Source organism: Lissotriton helveticus, chromosome 6 (genome assembly GCF_964261635.1).
Source record: "Lissotriton helveticus chromosome 6, aLisHel1.1, whole genome shotgun sequence".
Classification (NCBI taxonomy): Eukaryota; Metazoa; Chordata; class Amphibia; order Caudata; family Salamandridae; genus Lissotriton; species Lissotriton helveticus.
In genome coordinates, this window is record NC_136067.1 from 1,274,178,554 (window position 1) to 1,274,201,618 (window position 23,065).

General features: G+C 50.1%; 1 protein-coding gene across 2 annotated transcripts in view; it reads left to right on the top strand.

The window, feature by feature from the left end:
- The window catches only part of DHX57 (DExH-box helicase 57), a 539,830-nt gene that overhangs the window by 146,940 nt on the left and 369,825 nt on the right, over window positions 1-23,065 (top strand). The gene's annotated exons all lie outside the window — the stretch shown is intronic.

A 23,065-nucleotide genomic window follows, 5' to 3' on the forward strand; every position in this document is an offset into this window, starting at 1 on the left:
GATATGGGCCCTCTGCATAATTACTATCATGAAAACAACACATTTAGTAAAATGGAACTAATCCAGGCCATACAACATCAAAAATTGGGATAAGCTCAAGGCCCAGATCAGGTGCTAACAGATGTGTTCAGAAAGAATCTGGACGTGTGGCTGGGCCCTTTGACAGCATCCTTTAACGCAATCTTATCAAAAGGTGTGGTCCCAGATTCCTGGAGGTCATCCATAATAGTCCCCAGCCAAAAAAATGGGAGGAGAGACGATCCTACTAATTATCACCCAATCTCGTTAATAGACGGTGTAGGTCAAATCTTTGGTAAGCTGCTGCTCGCCCGTCTGGAGACTTGGATGGAGGACAACTGTATAATATCTCACCTTCAAGCCAGCTTCCTGAGGGGCTGGAGTACAACTGATCAAGTCTTGCGATTATAGTGATTCGTTTAAACTACGTGACTTTTCAAAAATCATCACTCTTTCTGGTTTTCATAGACCTAATGACCGCTTTTTGATGGCGTGGACCGGACTGTCTATGGCACATCTTGGAAGATCACGTTGTTCCCAAGTACATATTGAACCTGCTAATTAACCTCCTTACCGGAAATACAGCAGTTTTAAAATATGGCCATAAAGGCGAGTGCATGACCACAATTGGCATACATACAGGGGTTAGGCAGGCAATGCTTGCTAACGCCAGCTGTATTCAGCATCTATATTAACGACATAGGAAAGTCGCTCATTTATCATGCCCAGGATGTATCCAAGCTGAGGAATGACCGATTCCCAATCCTTATGTTCGCTGAAGATGTGGGCATTCTAGCACGCACAGTACTGTCAGTGCACCGGCTATTGGAAGGATTTGAACTTTTCTGTGAATCTAGGAAACTAACAATCCACGTGCAGGAAACAAAGTTCATGATAATGAAATCAAAGGCCAAGTTAAAATCGACCTTCAGGATCTAAGTAAAACCCAGTAGAACAGGTTAAAACCTTTTATTTTTTGGTTATCTGTATTGACGCCAGCTTTATTGGTGCGGCTAAGTAACCAACTCCAAAGTGGTTCTTTCCCAGTAGGCTGGAGCAGTTCGGAGATTTGCGAGCAAGTGTAATAACCGACTGATAAACCCTGTCCTGACTGCATATAAAACCAAAGCTGGAGTTGCAAACTCCTATGGCGCTGAAATTTGGGTATATGTAAATATGCAGCTCTTACAAAAAGTGGAAAACTCCTTCCTGAGGCGATTGTTACACCTAGGCCCAGGGACACCGGTGGTAATTCTCTGAGCTGAATTGAGAATTTGTTCTGCAGCAGACTACATCGCTTTTCGCTCAGTAAGTTACTGAATATGACTCTGGACCATCCCCGCTCTTGCAGAGTACCAAAAGAGCCTGAGAGACATTCTGAGGTGCCTGAATTGCAAAAGCTTGTCTTGTTTCAGACATAAAAAGCATATACTAACATCAACAATGACTGTTTAGATTTATGGATCTATCCAGAATATATCAGTAAAGCCACTTATCATTAGTGAAAAGGAATTTCTGGGGTTTTATGAGGCAAAACCACAAGGCTACAAAAAGTGGTTTATCTAAATATCTGACCATAAAAGTCGAATCCTGTATTCAGGAGTGTATGCCTGTTTTCACCTAAATTATAGGCTTCTGCTGTTTAAGGCTGGATTCGTCTGTTCTTGAGTGCGCTTTCAAAAGCTGTTGGCTCACGTTTCGCGCGTGTGTGTGTGTATCTATGTATACGTGTGTGTGTGTATATATATATATATATATATATATATATATATATATATATTACCTACTGGCGGTCGCCAGTAGGTATATATAGTTAGAATTTTCAAAAATCCCATAGGGAAAAAATCCTATGTCTAATAACTTTGCCGTTTGTGGACGGAATTGGCTGAAATTTTCAGGAAAATGGCACATTTTGTTTCTGAGCAGCCCCTGAAAATTTTGGGGGGGTTCGTCAAGGGGGGGCCGAGAAAAAAGGGGGGTCCCAAAACGCGTTTTTCCCATGTTAATTTCCATAGGGCGGTTGGCCTCACTTTTAGCCCGAACGGCTGAATGGATTTGCACGAAACTTGGCAAAATTGTAGGGACTGGTAGCCCGATGTGCCTTTTGTAGGTCTCAATATATGTGCTCCAGTGGATTTTGAGAAATTAACGTTTAAAAAAAGATATATATCTGTAACAGCGGACCGGGCAGCGCCCCAGGACGCGTACTTTTCGCGCAACGGAGCTTTGTGAAGCGAAGCTGATTGGTTCTCCGGCGTCTGTCAACATTCCAAACAGTCCGTAGCGGCCGCCATCTTGTCTCTCGGTAGGATCGAGAGACAAGAGGAGGCCAAAGCGAAGGGGCAAATGACCATAAGGGGGCATAGTACATTGTCGCTCACCCCCTAGGTTTGATGTGGAGGTTTTAAAAGGGCCCCGCGGGGCAAAAAAAAATAAAAATAATAATAATCGAACAGCTGAATGGATTTGCACGAAACTTGGCAAAATTGTAGGGACTGGTAGCCCGATGTGCCTTTGCTAGATCTCAATATATGTGCTCCAGTGGATTTTGAGAAATTAACGTTCAAAAAAAGATATATATCTGTAACAGCGCACCGCTTCGCGTACTTTTCGCGTTACGGAGCTTTGCGAAGCGAAGCTGATTGGCTCTCCGGTGTCTGTAAACATTCCAAACAGTCCGTAGCGGCCGCCATCTTGTCTCTCGGTAGGATCGAACAGCTGAATGGATTTGCACGAAACTTGGCAAAATTGTAGGGACTGGTAGCCCGATGTGCCTTTGCTAGGTCTCAATATATGTGCTTCAGTGCATTTTGAGAAATTAACGTTCAGAAACAAGATATATATCTGTAACAGCGCTCCGCTTCGCGGAGATAAAATTATATGTGTATTACCTAGCTGTTGCTAACACCAGTTAGCGACGGCTAGTAGAAGATAGCGACCATCTTGGGCCCCACTTTGCATGTGAGTGATATTTATCACTAATGACATGCAAAGTGGGCATGCCAAGATGTTAGCGACTGGAAACAGTCGCTAACATCGCTATCTCCTATTATCAACTTTTGGAAATATTCAAGATAAGCGCGAATATCTCCAAAAGCTACCACCTGCCCTGAGCAGTTCTTAGCCATGTTATCCAATGGGAGGTGGATAACATGGCTAAGAGCATTAGCTCGGTAATGCATGAATATCGCTGAGTTTTCAGCGATATTAATGCATTGCGGTCGTTTTTTATCGTATTTCCGATAAACCTTGATAATAGCAAGGTTTATCTGCGATAATTTCTGACGGTAAAAAAATCGTTGCTAAGCATCGTTAGGGATAAATATCGCTTAACTTTGGTAATATGCCCCAACGTCTGTTAACGTTCGATTCGAAGGAAATCAGGAAGTGTTGAAAAACATTGTCTGCGCCATCTTGTCTTTTTTCAAATGCCACACTTTTGTCGTGCACGGCAGCCATTTTAGATGCCTTGACCAGACCCACTCTGTGCACGCTGTCGATCCTTAGCATGGCCCCCCACCCTCGCAAGCATCTCCCCCAGGCAGTGGTCACCCCCGCTCTCTGTCTTATGCATGGGTAATAAACCTCCCCCCATCTGCGCTGCTCTTCCCTGAGAATCACACCCTGTGCCCGCCCGACACCTCCCTTTCGCCCTATTCACTACCGCACCCTCTGACACTCCTTTTCCTCTGTGTCCGATTGTCCAGGCTGGTCCTAGGGTATCAGCTAGCCCTGCAGATGTAGTTTATGGCCACAGCTGTAAAGAATCACCCCTCTTCAAAGGAGTTATAGTAGATCAAGGCCCACACTCGATGAGATCCGTCACAGCAGAAGCGTTGCTATTATCTGAAAACCATCCTGTATTGTGATTGGGGAGGGGACCGAGCCTGAAGCGGAAGATTCCAGGGATGACTCTTTGTACATCAAAGTTTTTACAATTATGTGTCACATTAAAAATATATAGCACTCCGACAAAGTAGTAATATTATAAAACTTTAATAATTTATAAATATATACAAGAAAACAAAAATAGTAATAACATATAAACATTTTTAGGGAAAAACAACGAAGTAGCGGTCGGCTGTGCGAATAGTCCCAACGCAGCACAACGTCCAGATTTCCGGCGTGGGGCGTCGCGGGGGGTGGGTCATCAGTAGCAAACTGTTGTGCGAATAGTTCCAAGGCAGCAGAACGCGCTGAAATCTAGATGACACGAAAGTGATGTCTAGTAAGTTGCCACCCAGCAAATAACGGCATGGGGCGTCGCGGGGGGTGGGTCATCAGTAGCAAACTGTTGCGCGAATAGTTCCAAGGCAGCAGAACGATGGCACCAAGGTGATGTCCAGTAAGTTGCCGCACTGGTTTTGGTATCCTACAATGCTGCTCCGAATAACGGCGTGGGGCGCCCCGGGGGAGGCGGCGTGAACGGGCCTCTCCAGGTGGAGTGTCATCTGTTGTAGTGGGGCGCCCCTTTACCGTTTCAGTTGCCATTCCGTCCGTTTTTGGTCCACTGTGTCAAAAGCCGCAATTCAGCTGAGTTGCGCCCACTCTTGCGGTGCAGCGATAGGCGGCTGTCACAGGACTCTCAAAATGGCGGCAGGCTGTTTCCTTTTTGGGCCTGGTCCACTGAAATGGCCCTGGGACACCTTGGAAATCGGACGCTTGTCTGCTAGGTCTTGGACCCCATTCTCGAAAGCGTCCCCTCCGCCTTGAGAATTCATCAAAAGTTTTGGGGGCTCCGACTCCTGCAGGCTTCTGGTGGGGAGCGGCTGCCATGATTGCTCGCGGAATGACCACGACTGAGCTACGAGATGGTGGTGCTCTCATGCTGACGCCAGCTTCAGTCTGAAACATCCAGAAACAAGGTGGGGCTTTCATCGTTTGGGAAAAAAAGTTTTCATCCAATGAAAAGTGTTGTTTTTAGGTCACATGATCAAGCCTTCCATCATTAGGAAACCAAAAGTAAAATGAACCAATGAAAAGTTTTATAAACAAGTCACATGACCTGTTATGCGGCATAGGGTGTAAAATGCGGAGAAAATACGTTGGCACGTGAGGCGGCGTCAGTAGCGGACCGATGTGCGAATAGGCCGAAGGCAACACAACGCGCCAAGATCCGGATGGCACCGAGGTGGTGTCCAGCAAGTTGCAGCACTGGTGTGGCCATCCTACAATGCTGAAAGTCGGCGTGGGGCGCCCCGTTGGCCTGTGAGTTTGCGTCAGTAGCGGACCGATGTGCGAATAGGCCGAAGGCAGCACAACGCGCCAAGATCCGGATGGCACCGAGGTGGTGTCTAGTAAGTTGCCGCACTGGTGTGGCCATCCAACAATGCTGAAAGTCGGCGTGGGGCGCCCCGTTGGCCTGTGAGTTTGCGTCAGTAGCGGACCGATGTGCGAATAGGCCGAAGGCAGCACAACGCGCCAAGATCCGGATGGCACCGAGGTGGTGTCTAGTAAGTTGCCGCACTGGTGTGGCCATCCTACAATGCTGAAAGTCGGCGTGGGGCGCCCCGTTGGACTGTGAGATGGCGTCAGTAGCGGACCGATGTGTGAATGGGGCCGAAGGCAGCGCAACAATATTTTCGGAATAGAAGACACCACTAGGCGCTGAGATGCCAAGATCCGGATGGCACCGAGGTGGTGTGTAGCAAGTTGCCGCACTGGTGTGGCCATCCTACAATGCTGAAAGTCGGCGTGGGGCGCCCCGTTGGCCTGTGAGTTTGCGTCAGTAGCGGACCGATGTGCGAATAGGCCGAAGGCAGCACAACGCGCCAAGATCCGGATGGCACCGAGGTGGTGTCTAGTAAGTTGTCGCACTTCTGTGGCCATCCTACAATGTTGAAAGTCGGCGTGGGGCGCCCCGTTGGCCTGTGAGATGGCGTCAGTAGCGGACCGATGTGCGAATGGGGCCAAAGGCAGCGCAACAATATTTTCTGATTTGAAGACACCACAAGGCGCTGAGATGCCAAGATCCGGATGGCACCGAGGTGGTGTCTAGCAAGTTGTGGCACTGGTGTGGCCATCGTACAATGGTAAAAGTCGGCGTGGGGCGCCCTGTTGGCCTGTGAGATGGTGTCAGTAGCGGACTGATGTGTGAATGGGGCCAAAGGCAGCGCAACAATATTTTCTACAATATTTTCGGAGTAGAAGACACCACAAGGCGCTGAGATGCCAAGATCCGGATGGCACCGAGGTGATGTCTAAGTTGCGGACCGATGTGCGAATGGGGCCAAAGGCAGCTCAACAATATTTTCTGAAGAGAATACACCACAAGGCGCTGAGATGCCAAGATCCGGATGGCACCGAGGTGATGTCTAAGTTGCGGACCGATGTGCGAATGGGGCCAAAGGTAGCGTAACAAGATTTTCTGTATGGAAGATACCACTAGGCGTTGAGATGCCAAGATTCGGATGGCACCGAGGTGATGTCTAGCAAGTTGGTGTGGTCATCCTACAATGCTGAAACTCGTCGTGGGTCACCCCATTAGCCTGTGAGATGGCGTCAGTAGCGGACCGATGTGCGAATAGGCCGAAGGCAGCACAACGCGCCAAGATCCGGATGTCACCGTGGTGGTTTCATAGTTGAGAGGCACTTCATCTGCAGTGGGGCGCCGAGATCCGGATGGCACCGAGGTGATGTCTAGCAAGTTGCTGTACTGGTGTGGTCATCCTACAATGCTGAAATGTAGTGGGGCGCCCATTTACCGTTTCAGTTGCCATTCAGCTGAGTTTCGGCTGCTCTTGATGCTACAGCGACAGGCGGCTGCAAGAGGACTCTCAAAATGGCGGCCTGTTCTTTGGATTTGGGCCTGGTCCACTAAAATGGCCCTGGGACACCTTAGAACTCGGACGCTCGATTTTTTTTTCCTTTCCTGTACATGCAAAAAAAGGTAAATGCCCGGTACGTTACACGCTTCATCTGCCACGATGAACTCTCCAGAGGAACCGAAAAAAAATATAGTTGTGGTAACTATACCATGCATCGTCATATGGAGAGGTGGCACCAATTAATTATAGTGCTGCATAAAAGAGAGATTTGGAGGAGAACCCCTGACCTGCTAGTACATTCATCAAAGAAGTGGCACTGAGAGCTTCAGAGGCAAGGGAAACGGTCCCAAATATTTAGAAGAACTTTGGAAAGATTAAAATGACATGTTTAGATTGTGGTAAATTAATTTCATGTGGACAGATGAGTGTTACTCTAATAAATACAGCATATGAACATCATCATAGTCGATGGTTGGTAGAGACATTTTGACTATATCCTGGACCTGCCCGTCCTCGCCCAAAATGGCGCCGGAATAAATGGGACTCGTAACTCCTTGTTGTGTACTGGTTGCAGAACCTTGAAATCACGAGATACGTATGCAGTTTTGAAGCACATGGCGGGGGGGGACGAGAATTGATTGAATATTTCGACATCCCTATTGATATTAAGTTCTGATGTGTTATTGATTACTGTACTGTTGAAAATTCGAATTAACGTCACCCATGGTACTTGCCCGCAAATGTATATCTAGATAATTTTATTGTAACTGGCCCTGTCGTATTTTAATTATAAAATGTACGTCCACCGATTCCGTAACTGTTAGACACCTTAGTTCTTGCAACCTAATGGCCCGCCCGTTACGTTCCTCTACAGTGTAAATGTCTATTCATCATATACGATTACAGTTTGCTCCGTGGCAGGCCCACGTGGTTATAGGCTCGTATTTGTATAATGAAATTTTCACAATAAAGGTTTTTAAAAGAAAACATGGTAGTAGTATATACATTGGTAAAGTTTTTAATAATAGTCACTGTTTTAGAATCATTAAAAGGCAAGTGAAATAAAGCAGACCAATTACATGAAGGGTAAAAGGTATAATACGAAGGAACGCAGTAAAGATAAATGGTCAAGGGCTGTTGTGTTTTCTATTCCTGCAACATAAAGTGATCGATAAGAATCTCATATTCAGGCGTATCGGCGACTAAGACAGCAGGTCGACCCTCTTTTGCTCAACGGCTCCGTCATGGGACGAAGAAACGCTCTTTTTCTCGAAAAAAGAATATATTTTACTTGCAGGACAGTTGTAAAATTTCCGGGAAAGTACATTAGCCTGGAACATTATAACATATATTTAAGAAAAAATAATGTTCGGAAGTAATTAAAAGCGTAATTTTTAGGTGCTATGACCAAGGCTTTCATCATTAGAATAAGAAAAGTAAAATGAACCAATGAAAAGTTTTATTAACAAGTCACATGACTTGTTATGCTTACGTTACGCGCTGCACGCCCCGGATGACTTCCGGATGCGCTAACGCGGCGCGTCATATGACGCATTACGCGACAACGCAGGTCCAGAATATAGTCAAAATGTCTCCACCAACCAGCGGTCGAAACACAACCCCTTTCAGCAGGCTAAATAGTTCTGTTAAATGACAACAGAAGGGACAGGCAACAAGAACCATCAGTCAAAGAGGGGAGGGCTAGTTCTTCTCTACCGGGTTACATTGGGGCGCTACCGGAACTGATCGAATTGGTAGTCTACAGTGTTTCTGGATGTTTCAGACTGAAGCTGGGGTTAGCATGAGAGCACCACCATTTCGTAGCTCCGTTGTGGCCATTCCGCAACCAATCATGGCAGCCGCTCTTTATCGTTATTTTGGGCGGGGTGGGTGGCGGAGCCGAGCTGTTTTGCAGCCATCATTGTGTGGAGTTCAGTTCATCTCACTAGTTTTGTATTTGTCATGAGGGGTTGTTCCTAATGTTTCTATTTTAGCGAGGTCAAAAAGAGATCCCATTAGTGGCCTACTGATTTTGCTCGATTCCTTTTCTTTTTTTTTTACACGATTTTTCGTTATCTGCAAAGACTAAACAGAGTATTGCGACTCTGTGTTTGTTTGTAAATAGAGAATGAACCAAAGAGAACTAATTCTAAAACAGTAAATACTTGGATAACAATCAATCAAATGGAGAGAGAAGCAGGCACGACGGATTACAACGGGGGCAAAGGCCTGCGTTAACTACCTTTCACTATCTGCAAAGAGAGAGTACTCCTAATAGAAATGAGGGGGGGGGGGGCACCATTCAAAGCAGATCAGTGTGCATAAACACGAAAATGTTTTCACTTACCACGTACTTGACATTCGACAGCTTATGATATTTGCTATTAAAAAAACATTGAAATTCACTGAAAAAACCATAGGTTATAGACCATATATAGTTAGGAATTAGCATTTACAAAACCTTGAAAATTCACTGAAAAAACCATAGGTTATAGACCATATATAGTTAGGAATTAGCATTTAAAAAACCTTATTTTACTCACACAAAACCATTGAAATTCCATATATAGTTAGTTGCACTAACTATATATCGCGCACCCGCAATCCACTGCTGATCATGTCACATATTACATCATTCATGACATGGTCAGTGACATCACTGATGACATCACTGATGACATCTCAAATGACATCACTGATGACATCACTGATGACATCTCATTTGACATCATTCTTGTGCTAATACGATAAACCTCTTCAGACTCTAATATAACCTTAGATACACTCAGTGTATACAGACACTCACACACTGCCACTCATCCATGGAGTTACTCACACACCCAGTCAGTCATGCAAAGAAACAATCTCACCTCCATTTCTTCAACTATACAGTTAAACACACCTTACTTATTGAAACATATACTAACACATATTTACTCTCTTATACAATCCCTGATACAAGTTCACAATGATCGATACAACCACTCACTCATTCAGTGGCTCTCATGCACAGTTATTTATATATGCCAACTCTCACATGTACTGTGTTTTACATATGTACTTACTATGACATGTAGCATTGAGATATCCATTCACTCATCAATACACTCATGCACACAGTCAACTGCCCATGTAGCTGTTTCCACATGCACTCTTGAACTCATACACCTAGTGAATAAACTGCTCACACATCTATGCATAGAGTCACACACCTTCCAGCCACCCCCACACAAACTCAATCTGCCATAGAAATACTTGGGCAACCAATTAATAACACATATAGCCTCTCGTATAGCTAATGATCAACACATGCAGCAGTTTACAGAACAACAGACATAATGATGCACAAATTAAGACAGTTTAGTCACTAACCCATGCACTCAGTGAGACACATTTAATCACTCACTCATACATTCAGTCATGCACCTACTAAATCCTTCGTCCAGACACTTATACATCTACTCATTCTTCAATATGTAAAACATATTTAAACTTTACAGAAACACACAGTCACTGGATGACGTCATCAGTGATGTCATTTGAGATGTCATCAGTGATGTCATCAGTGATGTCACTGACCATGTCATGAATGATGTAATATGTGACATGATCAGCAGTGGATTGCGGGTGCGCGATATATAGTTAGTGCAACTAACTATATATGGAATTTCAATGGTTTTGTGTGAGTAAAATAAGGTTTTTTAAATGCTAATTCCTAACTATATATGGTCTATAACCTATGGTTTTTTCAGTGAATATATATATATATATATATATATATATATATATATATATATATATATATATATATATATATATATATATATATATATATATATATATATATATATATATATATATATATATATGTGTGTGTGTGTTCAAGGATCAAGCACTCGTTCTGCCCCATGATGGCCTCGAGAAGAACTGTTATCTTGACCTAAATACAACTTTTATATTCAAGTCTATTTTATTTTGAACACAGGGAAAAAAGCTTTAACACAGCGACTTGCCTACAACCCTCTCAGGAGGGCCGGCCGCATGGCTTGTAGATGCAGTGTCGAAATGTTTGCAGCAGGCAGGAGGTTATCCGCATTAGTAAGTAGGATATGTAAAGGGCAGATAACCCATCTGTCTCTAACTGCCCAACGGGGCGCAACCGTCTCAGAAAGAAACAAGTGCCAGAGTGGCAAGTAGGAAGAAAGAGAGTGGGAAAGACAGAGAATCCTAAGTGTGGACAGAGAGGGGGGGGGGGGAATAGAATGCCAGGTACAGGCGGTAAGGCGGAGGACAGCTGGTGAGGGGGCATGTGTGTCTGTAGCCGCAGCTGCGTTGCGCATGGCGGTCAAGGATGCAGTCTGGCCGAATCTCTAGGGACAAGCGCGTCCTCGAAGAGGTGCAAATGCGGAGTCTAGTGGGCATGTGTCGCGCATATTCTATAGAGCAAAGGTGTCGCACCAAAGGTTCCCATACCGCCTTGAAGCGCGTAGCCTGCGCCTGCAGCCGCGCTGTAAGGAGCTCCATCGCAAGGACCTGCCAAAGGCGCACAAACCAAGAAGCTATGGGTGGCGCCTCTATTCGCTTCCAGTACAATGCAATGAGTTGTTTAGCGGCACCCAGCATTTGGAGCGTGAGGATCCAGTCGCCGCGGTTAAGTGCCTTGAGCGCAGCAGGGCGTATGCCAAGTAGGATCGTGTTCACTTCTTCGGGCAGAGGGAACCCCAGCACCCCCTTGATATGGCTAAGCACCCCCTTCCAGAAAACAGCAAGGGTCGGACACGTCCACCATATATGCACAAAGTCACCAGTCGCAGATTTACACCTCCAGCACATCGGGGAAGCATTGGGGAACATCTGACTAAGGCGAAGAGGGGTGTAGTACCATTGTGTAAGTAGCTTGTAAGCATTTTCCCTCTGCGGGATGCTGCGATATATCTTAGGTATATCCCGCCATAATCTGCTCCATTGGGAGGGGTCAATGTCTGTGCCCGATGTTAATTGCCATTTCCTCTGATAGGGATGCGCTGGCGCCAATGTAGGGTGCTGCAGTATGCTATATATTTGGGAGATCTGCCTCTTCAGGCCCCCGAGGGAGCGCGCCAGCTTCTCAAAGGGCGTGTATGCTCGAGTAGCTGCTTGGTACATATCGTCGCTGGTAGTCCAGTGGCGTAGCTGTGTATATTGAAGGCTAGCCTGTGGTGGCACCCGGAATTCCTCCCTGCAGTCTTTCCAAGTTTTAGGCATGCCCTCAAGGAAGAGGTCTCCAGCTACTCTACAGTCCCCTTGAGTCCATTTATCAAACGCCCGAGTCCGGTGGGCCGGGGGGAACTGCGGATTCCCTGCTATCGGGGTGTGCGGGGACGGAAACGAGGTCAAACCTCTTGTCACCGCTATGCTATCCCAGATATCCAGCACCGTTTTCGTGGGGATTGCAAGGTATGCGCTTCTGGAGCGCGCCACCCGCGTAAGCCAAGGTAGGTCCCATATGGTACGTCCCGTGACCGCCCGGTCCATATGGAACAAGTGTTTATCACTTTCGCGTGCGCCCCATTCCACCACGAAGCGGAGGTGCGCCGCCAGTAATAATGCACCAAATTGGGGCATGCCAGGCCTCCTCTGTCTCTTGGCTCCATGAGGACCTTTTGCGAGAACCGGGGGCGTTTCCCTCCCCAGATAAAGGATGTGATCTCGCGCTGGAGGCTCCGAATACAGTGCAGAGGAATAGGGGTGGGCAGGCATTGGAACACGTAGAGGATGCGAGGGAGGATCGACATCTTGACTGCGTTGAGGCGCCCCAGCCAGGATATCATCAGAGGTTTCCATTTCCTAAGATCCTCCAGCACTGCTTTGCGGCATTCCGTCCAGTTCACCGAAGACCAGGAGTCTAAATGAGGAGTAAGGGCGAGGCCCAAGTATCTAATGTGGCTCTCCGCCCATTGATAGGGCACAGCCTCTTTTAGGGAGAGGACGTCCTCGGTAGAGACAGTGAGGTTGAGCGCCCAAGACTTAGTATGGTTTATTTTGAGGCCCGACGCCCGTTCATATAGGCAGAGGACGTCGTGGACCGCTGGTAGAGATGCCCGAGGGTGTGCGAGAGTGAGGATCAGGTCATCCGCGAAAAGCGCCACCTTATTGACCCTCCCCCCATGGGCTATGCCATGTATTCTGGGATCCCGTCTGATCAGCGCCGCTAGGGGCTCCACTGCCAGGGCAAACAGGAGTGGCGAGAGCGGACATCCCTGCCTCGTGCCTCGGTGGATCGCCATTGGTGGTGTTAACTGGCCATTTACCCTGATCCTGGCCTGTGGTCCCAGGTACGGGGCCATGACGCTCGCTATCATTTTGGGGCCAAGGCCCATCTTCCGGAGGACCTCCTTCAAGAAGGACCAGTCCACCCGGTCGAAGGCCTTCTCTGCGTCGAGCGAGAGAAGGCATGCGGGGATATCCCAATGTCGCACCTTGCCCACCAGGTGGGCCAGTCTGCGCACGTTGTCGGCCCCCTGCCGATCTCGGATGAACCCCACTTGATCCGGATTCACCAACCCCGGCATGTATGGGTCTAGTCGCTTAGCCAGGATCTTGGTATAGATCTTCAGGTCAGTGTTTAAGAGGGCAATAGGCCGATAGGAGGCACATAGCGCAGGGTCCTTCCCTGGCTTCGGTATTAGCGCGATCCCCGCCATTCCCATGTCGGAGGACGGACCCACCACGTCCGAGAAGGAGCTATACAGTCTCAGCAGCTGAGGGCGAAGCTGGGTTTGGAAGACTCGGTAGAAGGATAGTGGCAAGCCATCAGGTCCGGGGGTTTTCCCCATGGGGAGATCTTTGAGAGCCAAAGAAATCTCGTCTTCTAGAATGGGCTCTTCCAGCTCCGCTGTTTGGGTTGGCGACAGGGGGGTCCCCTCAAAGTCAGCGAGGACAGACGCCCGCGCCTCCGCCGATGTAGGTTCCTCCGCGTATAGGGATGTGTAGTAGGCCACAAAGGCGTCCTGTTTGGCTCGCTCAGTGACAGCACACGTGCCATTGTGATGCCGTAGAGTAGCGATATGAGCTCTGGCTGCCCGTGCCCTCAGTCGTCCCGCCAGCTGTCTCCCCACTTTATCCCCCCCTTTGTAGTATTTTTGTTTCAACGCAAGAAGGGAATGTTCGGCCTTGTTGGTGCGTATGAGGCGAAGTTGTCCCCTGAGATTAGCCAGCCTCCTTCTGGATGCCAGCGAGGGCCGCTCTCTGTCCTGTGCCTCCGCCTGTTTAATCTCACTTGCTAAATCGGCCTCCAGCTTGTATGCCGCCCTTCTTCTCGCAATCGCCAGAGAAGTGATGTGCCCCCGTATGGTGGCCTTAAAGGCATCCCACACCACCTGAAATGGCGTCTCCAGAATATCATTGAGGGCGAAGTACGAGTCTATGGCTTCCCGAATGTTGTCAACATCTTCCGGGTCTCGAAGGATGCTCGGCGGAAGAGTCCAACGTCGCTCCCGGGGGGCGCATGCCATCGGATCCTGCAACAGCAGTTCCACATGCGCATGATCCGATATCGAGATATCGGAGACGGTAACCTGCAGCGTGTCCCGCGCCAAGTCGAGAGATGTGAATAGGTAGTCAATGCGAGAGTACGTTCGGTGGGAATGCGAGTAGAAGGTATAGTCACGGACTCCTGGGTTGTGGTATCTCCACGTATCTACTAGCCCTAAGTCCGTAATCTGTTCTTTTAGTGTGGCCGACATTGCGCCCGCGCCGCTAAATGCATTGTCCCCACGATCTACTTCAGGGTCCCACACTAAATTGAAGTCCCCGCCTAAGATTGTGCGCGGCACGCCAGACTGAAACTGTTCCCGTAGAAGTGTCTGAAGAAACTTATCTTGCGACTGGTTAGGTGCATATACATTGCCGAGGGTGTACTGTGTTCCTCCCATCTGTACCGTAGCCCGGAGGAAACGTCCGTCACCACTCTTGTAGGGCTTTGTGGATCCCCGTCCAATGCCAGCTCTGCATAAAATGGCCACCCCCGCCGTTTTAGTGTCAGCCGATGCCCAGAACTGTGTGGGGTACCTGGGATGCGCCATGCGTCCATTGTCTCCCCGCAGGAGGTGCGTCTCCTGAAGGAAGACAATGTCAGGGGAATGTTGTAGGAGGTAGCGCCACACCTGGTTCCGCTTGTTGGGGGAGTTAAGTCCTTTGACATTAAGGGTCAAGAGTTTGAGAGGTATGGGGATATTCATCGCCATGTCACTAAGGGGATTAAGGCCGCCTCAACACCCAGCATCCCCCACCCCATCAAGCAAGGGGGGTTCGCCTCTCTCACCCACCACAACCGCGCAGGCACCACCAGCAGCCCCCAGGTCGCCACAGCACACAACTGGAAAGGGAGCCAGGTAAAGGGAAAGGTCGAGTAAGAAGTAGGAAGAATAGAACAGGCAAGAAAGAGGAGAACACAGAAGAAGTATATAACCACAACAGGCCAACGTGGCCGTATTACAATGTCCCAGGTTCCGGGCATCCTCTACCCGAGGGTTTGGATGTACTCAGGAATGTCACTTCCGAGGGGACAAAGTGTGGGGCGTCCTTGTCAGAGTGATGAGTCTCAGTTACCCCGAGGTCCGTCTACCCCGCTGCTCAGGGTTGATTCGGGGGTAAGTAGCGTAGAGGCAGTGTAGGGAGAGTCTTATCATAGTAAGCGGTTCAGCAATGCTAGGTCCCAACACGTAAGACACCATGCCCGGGTCACTCGGCCGCCAAGAGCAGTCTTCAGTGGCGTCTATGGGAGTATAGCTGTGTGCCATTGCCTTCTAAAATAATCTCTGTCCCATCAATGTCCCGTCGTGGCCACCCACCGCGTCTTGTCGGTCCCACTTAGCGATGCGGCGGGTTCCGGTGCTAAGGACGCACGTTGCCTAGTACGCCCAGACATGGAGTTGCATAGGGGCCACAGACGTGCAGGGGTCGCACATCTATTTTGCCAGGGGCGCAAAGTCTCAAGAAATGTCCAATGCATCAAAAGGAGGCACGTCAACGTTCTCCCAGTTGGTCTTGGAGTGTCGAGAGTCCGGGGCCGTGCCGATATGGGTCAGCTCGAGATACTTCATGGAGTGTGGGACTCCGAGGATCGTCCCTCGCGGTCGTCTTCAAGGGAGCGTATGTGTTCTATGATGTCCTGCTTAGCCTGAGACATGGATCCTGCGTCCATCGGGGGGGATCGGCGGCGTCGATTCACCGTGGTCCAGTCCGGGCGGGCCGGGATCCTCACCGGGCGAATGGTGCGGGCGGGACTACGTTCCGATGAGTCTGAGAGTCCAAGCAGCTGCGCCGCCTCGTTGTAGGAGCGGATGACTTGACGCTTGCCTTCCCACCGAAAGATTAGAGCGAAGGGATGTCCCCACTGGTAGGGGATTTCAAGGGCCCGCAGTTTCTCCGTCACCGGGCGGAAAACTTTCCGTCTGTGCAGAGTGTTGGGGGCCAAGTCTTGGAAAATTGGGATCTTGTGATCTCCATAACGCAGGTCCTGCTGGTCCCTTGCCGCCTTCAGAATGGCCTCTTTCTCCGTAAAGTAGTGCACTCGGGTGATGATATCTGGGAGGAGACCCGCCTTGCCTCCCGCGCCGAAGATTCGGTGAGCACGGTCCAAGAGCGGCGGGGGGGCGTCCTTGTTGCCCCACACCTCGTGCAGGAGTTGCGCCACGTAGGCCATGGTGTCCGTCCCTTCTTCTCCGAGAGGCACACCCCTTATGCGGAGGTTGTTGCGGCGCCCCCTATTTTCAAGGTCCTCCTGCTTAATCTATAGTTTGATGTTCTGCTCTTCCAGGGCTGCCACCCTCTGCCACAGCTGCTCCGTTTCTTCAGTGCGCGTGTCCACCAGCTTTTCGAGTCCGTCGACCCTGTCCCCCAGCTCCAACACGTCCTTGCGCAGCTCTTTAACGCACGTTTGCACCTCCGACCTCAAGGAGCCTATCCCAGACTTCAGATCTGCCATGAAGGAGGACATGAAGGCTTGCGTCACCGGCGGGGATTCAGCAACCGGCGGCGGCGCTTCTGCAGTCGGCGCCACTGCTCCTGTCTTGCCCCACATGGCAGCCACCGAGGTGTCCTTGGAAGTCGCCGCCTGGTCCGTCCTGCCTCCTCTTCCACGGGTCATGATCTGTCCGAAGCGCAGCACTCGGCCACCCAATGCTTCACTTGTCTCAATTGGCGCAGTACCCCCCTGGAGCTGCGATGGTGCGGTGATTGGTCAGGACACCAGCAGTCGGTTTCCCCCGTGTTTAGTGCCTCTTCCCGCGCAGCCCTGCCGCCCAGTGAGTGGTGTGGACAGGTCCGCTCCTTCAGGGAGCCGCAGGGTGGTCTCAGCTCACAGTATGGTCACTACGGGGGTCGCCCCTCACCCCGAGGTCGGGATGCTGCGTCGTTTGCCCCCTCCACCAGTGACGGCGCCTCTCGGGAGCGACTGGGGCGTGAGCCGCCTTCCCACCTCCGTCGCCTCCCCCGAAGTGCAGCTGGGCCTCAGGTCCCCTGAATAGACGTAGGGGTACTCACGGTTTGCTGGGATCTCCCTTAGGCCGGTCCACTAGGCCGCAGCGATATAGTCTCAAGCAGCCTGCCACCTGCCAGTGCTCCGCCAGCAAGGGGGGTCAGGCTGCACCCCGGGCCAGCGAGTGAAGAAGAAGGCGCCTAATCTGCCCTCACGGCCTCCCAGGCAGCAACAAGCACTCCAGGATCCACTCGGAGGCCGGGGGGCAGGGATCCAGGGCCAGCGCGGGTGCACCTACAGGGTCGGCCGCGTCAGACACTCGCCAAAGGCCCCCACCGGCCGCGAGGACAGGCGCTCCGGGTGGAGATGTCGGCGGGTGGAGCCAAGATGGCGGGCGAGCCCCCGCCCGGGAGCACAAGATGGCGGGCAGCTCCTCCGGCGCTTGAAGTCACAGCGCAGCAGCTCCAGGCGCCGACACAGCACCAGGCAGCAGGGCAACAAGAGTCCGCTAGTCACAGCTCACCGGGGCGGTCTTCCAGGAGGCAGCAGGTCCGTGATCGCGGGGCCGGGAGCCGCCCCACCCCCAGCGCGGCCCCGCAGTCTCACCAGGAGCTAGGCCAGCAGCTGAGTCGGTACCGCGTCTCCGCCCAGGGGTCACCCCATCGCCGGCAGTTCCGTCGCCGCTGTCCGCTGGGCCCCCGACGTGTCGACCCCAGCCGGGGTCCGCCCCACACCCTCTGGGTGAGTCACCAAGCGTCCCTCAGCTCCGCGCGCCGCCCTCCAGTGAAGCGAGGCCAAGGCGCGGAAGGAAGATGGCCGCGATGTTCTGGCAGCCGGACTGCCAAGCCTTCAATCGCCCCCGGTAAGAGCGCCTGCACTGGAGCGGTCACCGGGCAATTCTCCCCTCCACACCTTCAGGGGCTCAACGAAGAGCAGGATCTCTGGTAAAAGCCCCCAAATAGCGCTAATGATCGCTCAAGAAGGCAGCGGGGCGACGGAGCTCACTCGAGGTGCGCCCGTCTACATCGCCGCCGTAGCCACGCCCCCCCCTAAATACAACTTTTATTTACTGTTTTATTTGTATGGATGCATAATTGACAGAGCATACACTAAACCGTGTTAACACTTGAGTGCCCATGCCCAGAGTGGGTCTAGGATCTCTTTCTGTGCTGCACCTCATGTGCCACTTGTGAGATGCTTTGTCTGTATCTCTGAATCTCCACTAAATAATTTGAGCTGCATTCAGTTGTGTTACTAGTTTTTCAGGATCATGCAATGGCTTTTACAAACACAACTATATCACCACTTAACTTTAGTTTCATCACACTCACGGGGGTATATACACAACATGTCTTTGGCAAGAATGTAAGACCTTTGTGCTGTCCATCTACCATATTCATCAGCTCTTCATTAATCTGTCATATCTTGGCAAATTCTGTTTCACAGTTATTAGTCTCCCACCACTTTCTTTGTTTCCATCTGTCAGTATCAGTATACAATACTTAAATGTTTTTGCAACCTACCAGACAAACACTTTTGCATACCAAGTGCAGCACTTTGGGTTAAATATTTGTAGTGGTGAGGCTGTGAAGACCATTTTCTGGTGGAGCACTTATTGCTGTTTATGAAAGATGTAATTGGCTTTCTCTGCTGCCCCTGTGAATGGAGAGAATTCAATAGTTCAGCTTTTCGAAGTCAACAGTTCTCTGTGTCACCAGATTAGCAGGGGACCTTTGAGCCATTCTCCTTCAAGCAACACTTTCAGGAATTCCTACAGCAGCCACAAGATGCTTTCAGAAGACATTGCTGAAAAAGACAGTGGTGAGTCTTTGGTCCAATGCTGAGAAGGGTGAGGGCCAGGAAACACCAGTTACTGTGGAGTCACATTGAGAATACCATGTATTAAGGATTAGTGGTTGGCTGTGCCTCAGTGCCTGGAGTGGGGGGGACAGGACGGTGAGCAAGCCAGAGATGCTGTAATACTTAACACAAGTGCAAACCCTCATCCATCCTATTTACGAGCGACCGTGTGGTGGCACTTGATCTATGATTCTGAACCATATGGGCTCGCAGCTTAGTGGGGTAAGATGAATTAATGAAGAGACAGATTTAGCAGCCACACATTCACAAGGATCCAGAGGTGCCAGAAGTGCCTTTTTGGAGATGCATACATTCTCCAACAGTGGATCTTTCATATACCCACATGCTTGAAAAAAATCTAGTCGTCGAGCATGAAATCCCTGGCAATCTTAAATAGCTGTAAAACATGTCAAAATGGCCCATGGTCTCAGCAACACTGTTTGTTTAGTAGAACACCCACCTCATTTGGAGCTCCCCGAACATCAGTCAAAGAGGTAGCAGTGCCAGCTCTCCTAATCCCCTTAGAGGCCACCGTTACTCATACTTCTACCGTATGTCGTGTTGGAGGGAGTCCCAAAGCAGAGCTCTGCACTGATCTCTCAGTAACCTTATCCTATAACCTTTTCTGATCTACCCTGGGGCTGAAGCAGCCTTACCTTTATCTTTCAGAATAGCGTGAGTTGCTTTTAGGGTAAATTCTTTTGCTGGGCCAAGGAGGCCCTTTTCCTCTGTCAACAGTAACCATGATTGACTAGGAGAAAAAAAATCTCCTTTCAAATCCTGTTCTACCTGTGGAATGGAAACAAATATACTGATGATCCACATGACCAATGCATTTACTGCCTTAGTGCTACTCAAAAGCTTTAATATTGTGCTATATATAGGATTTTTCCTTCTGAAGGACAGAGAGAGGATGTTGGTGCTATATTAGTTGGAAAGTAAAAAGAAATGCCCTCTGAGGTTGGTGCTTTATAATTTGGAAATTTTAAAAAAATGCTCTCCTTCCAAGTTTGACGTTCCTTTGTCTGGGGGTGATTTTATGAAACGTGCTCTACCAAGCGCTTCCATGAAGATGGTGCAAAACAGGAGACCTGTTTCCTAAAGCGCCTACATTTACCTTCTTACAAAAAAAATCTTACGGTTCCTCAGATAAGCACTTCAGAAGAGAAGAAAGCCGTCTGTGTAAAACACTGTGTGAAAATCCAATTCCTATGAGAAATAACCATCATTTAAGAAGAAAAGACCTTCGCTCATCATCGAAAAAAGGCCATAAAGAAAATCTTGTTGACATCTAACCCGTTGATTACAACAGCACTGTTGACACCATTGATGACCGCGACACTGACAACCACTCCAATGTTGTCATTCCTTCCACTGTCAATGCTCGTACCATCGACATTGACAGCCTCGATGTCGACAACATCAGCATCTTTGAAGGAGACACCGTCAACCTTGTCAGAGGAGACGCTGACACCCTCGATGTGGACGAAAGCTTTTACTTCCATAAAGTTCTCCAACCCCAGCACTGGCCACAACGACATCACTCCGTCACAAGATCTCTGCGACTCCCTCGCCTCGTTCTTCCACCGCAAGATCGCCGACATCCACAACAGCTTCGGCGCACCATCCACGCACCCAACCGTCGAACCAACGCACCCCACCGCCACCCTCCGCACCTGGACCACGGTGACCACCGAAGACACAGCCCGCACGATGAACACCATCCACTCCGGATCTCCAACCGACACCTGCCCCCACCACGTCTTCAACAAGGCCGACTCCACCATCGCACCCCAACTCCGGAACATCATCAACACCTCCTTCAACACCGCCACCTTCCCGGAGAGCTGGAAGCATGCCGAGCTCCGCGCCCTACTGAAGAAACCAACAGCGGACCCCACCGACCTCAAAAACTTCCGCCCCATCTCGCTCCTCCCTTTTCCTGCTAAAGTCATCGAGAAGATCGTCAACAGACAGCTTGCCGCCTTCCTCGAGACGAACGGATCCCTCGACCCCTCGCAGTCCGGTTTCAGAGCCAACCACAGCACAGACCGCCCTCATCACAGCCACCGACGACATCCGAGCCCTGCTCGACAACGGGGAAACAGCGGCACTCATCCTCCTGGACCTCTCTGCAGCGTTCGACACTGTCTGCCACCGCACACTAGTTCAGTGCCTCAGCAACATCGGCATCCAAGAGAAGGCACTGGAGTGGATCATCTCGTTCCTCGCTGGAAGAACACAGAGAGTCCGCCTCCCCCCGTTTCGTTCCGAGGCTACCGAAGTCATCTGCGGCGTACCGCAAGGATCATCACTCAGCCCTACCCTCTTCAACGTCTACATGAGACCTCTTGCAGCCATCGCACGCCAACACAACCTCAACATCATCTCCTACGCCGACGACACCCAGCTGATCCTCTCCCTCACCAGAGACCCCGACACGGCCAGAGCCAACCTGCACGAAGGGATGAAAGACGTCGCAGACTGGATGAAGAACAGCCGCCTGAAACTGAACTCAGACAAGACGGAAGTCCTCATCCTGGGACCATCGCCCTCCGCCTGGGACGACTCCTGGTGGCCCCCCACCCTGGGCACCACACCCAAGCCAACAGACCACGCACGCAACCTGGGCTTCATCCTGGACTCCTCACTCTCGATGACCAGACAAGTCAACACAGTCTCCTCATCGTGCTTTCACACCCTGCGCATGCTTCGCAAGATCTTCCGATGGATCCCGACCGAAACCAGGAAGACGGTCACCCAAGCACTCGTCACCAGCCGACTGGACTACGGAAACACCCTCTACGCCGGAACCACAGCCAAGCTACAGAAAAGACTCCAACGCATCCAGAACGCCTCCGCCCGACTCATCCTGGACATCCCCCGACGCAGCCACATCTCCGGCCACCTGAAAGACCTGCACTGGCTCCCCGTCAACAAGAGGATCACGTTCCGGCTCCTCACCCACGCACACAAGTCTCTCCACGACCTGGGCCCCAAGTACCTCAACGACCGCCTAACCTTCTACACGCCCACCCGCCAGCTACGGTCTACCAGCCTCGCCCTCGCCGCCGTACCAGGCATCCGAAGAGCCACCGCCGGAGGAAGATCCTTCTCCTACCTGGCGGCCAAGACATGGAACTCTCTCCCCATCCACCTTCGGCTGACCCAGGACCACCTCGCCTTCAGGAGACAACTCAAGACCTGGCTGTTCGAGCAGTAGCAGACCCTTTTCCCCCAAGTGCCTTGAGACCCTTCTGGGTGAGTAGTGCGCTATACAAGTGTTATGATTGATTGATTGATTAAAGGTGGCAGCAAGTTTACCTACTCAAATACTAGACGCAGAACTAAAGGAAAATGTGAACAGTCTCGCCTCAGAGAAAGCCTACAGTACTACACAACTTAATGTGCATTACTTCCTGAACTTTGAGGATTTCATGGATGGGACGGGACATTACCTACTAAATGAGTATCAGCCACAGGAGTTTACACAGAAAAATCCACTCTCCTATGTACCTCCTCATTACAATAGAGAGCCAGAAGTCTTACAGGTGCTTGTAGCATTTTTGACTACACTGCAGCAGTTGGTGGACATCTTTCAGAGATTACTGCCTCAGCAACCTACTAGCCAACCTGTGGTATTCCACCTGCAGTATCTGCTTTATATACTCTGCCAGTTCCTCTGCCTCCTCCACCAGCTATTCCACCTCTAAAGGAATCCTCTCCCAGAATCATCAACACACTACTTGTCCCAACAACTCCTAAGGACATGGGAGAAGAAGGCTCATCTGGCTCTGTGTATTCAGATTTTGATAAAAACTGTGAACTTCTGCCAGTAGATGACAGGGGTAATGATGAATGGGAGGCCTACATCATACCCAAAGAAGATGACAACCTAGTCAATCAACCACATTTGCCTCCGGATGATATATCCCACATTAATTATCTAATGGAGAGAGCT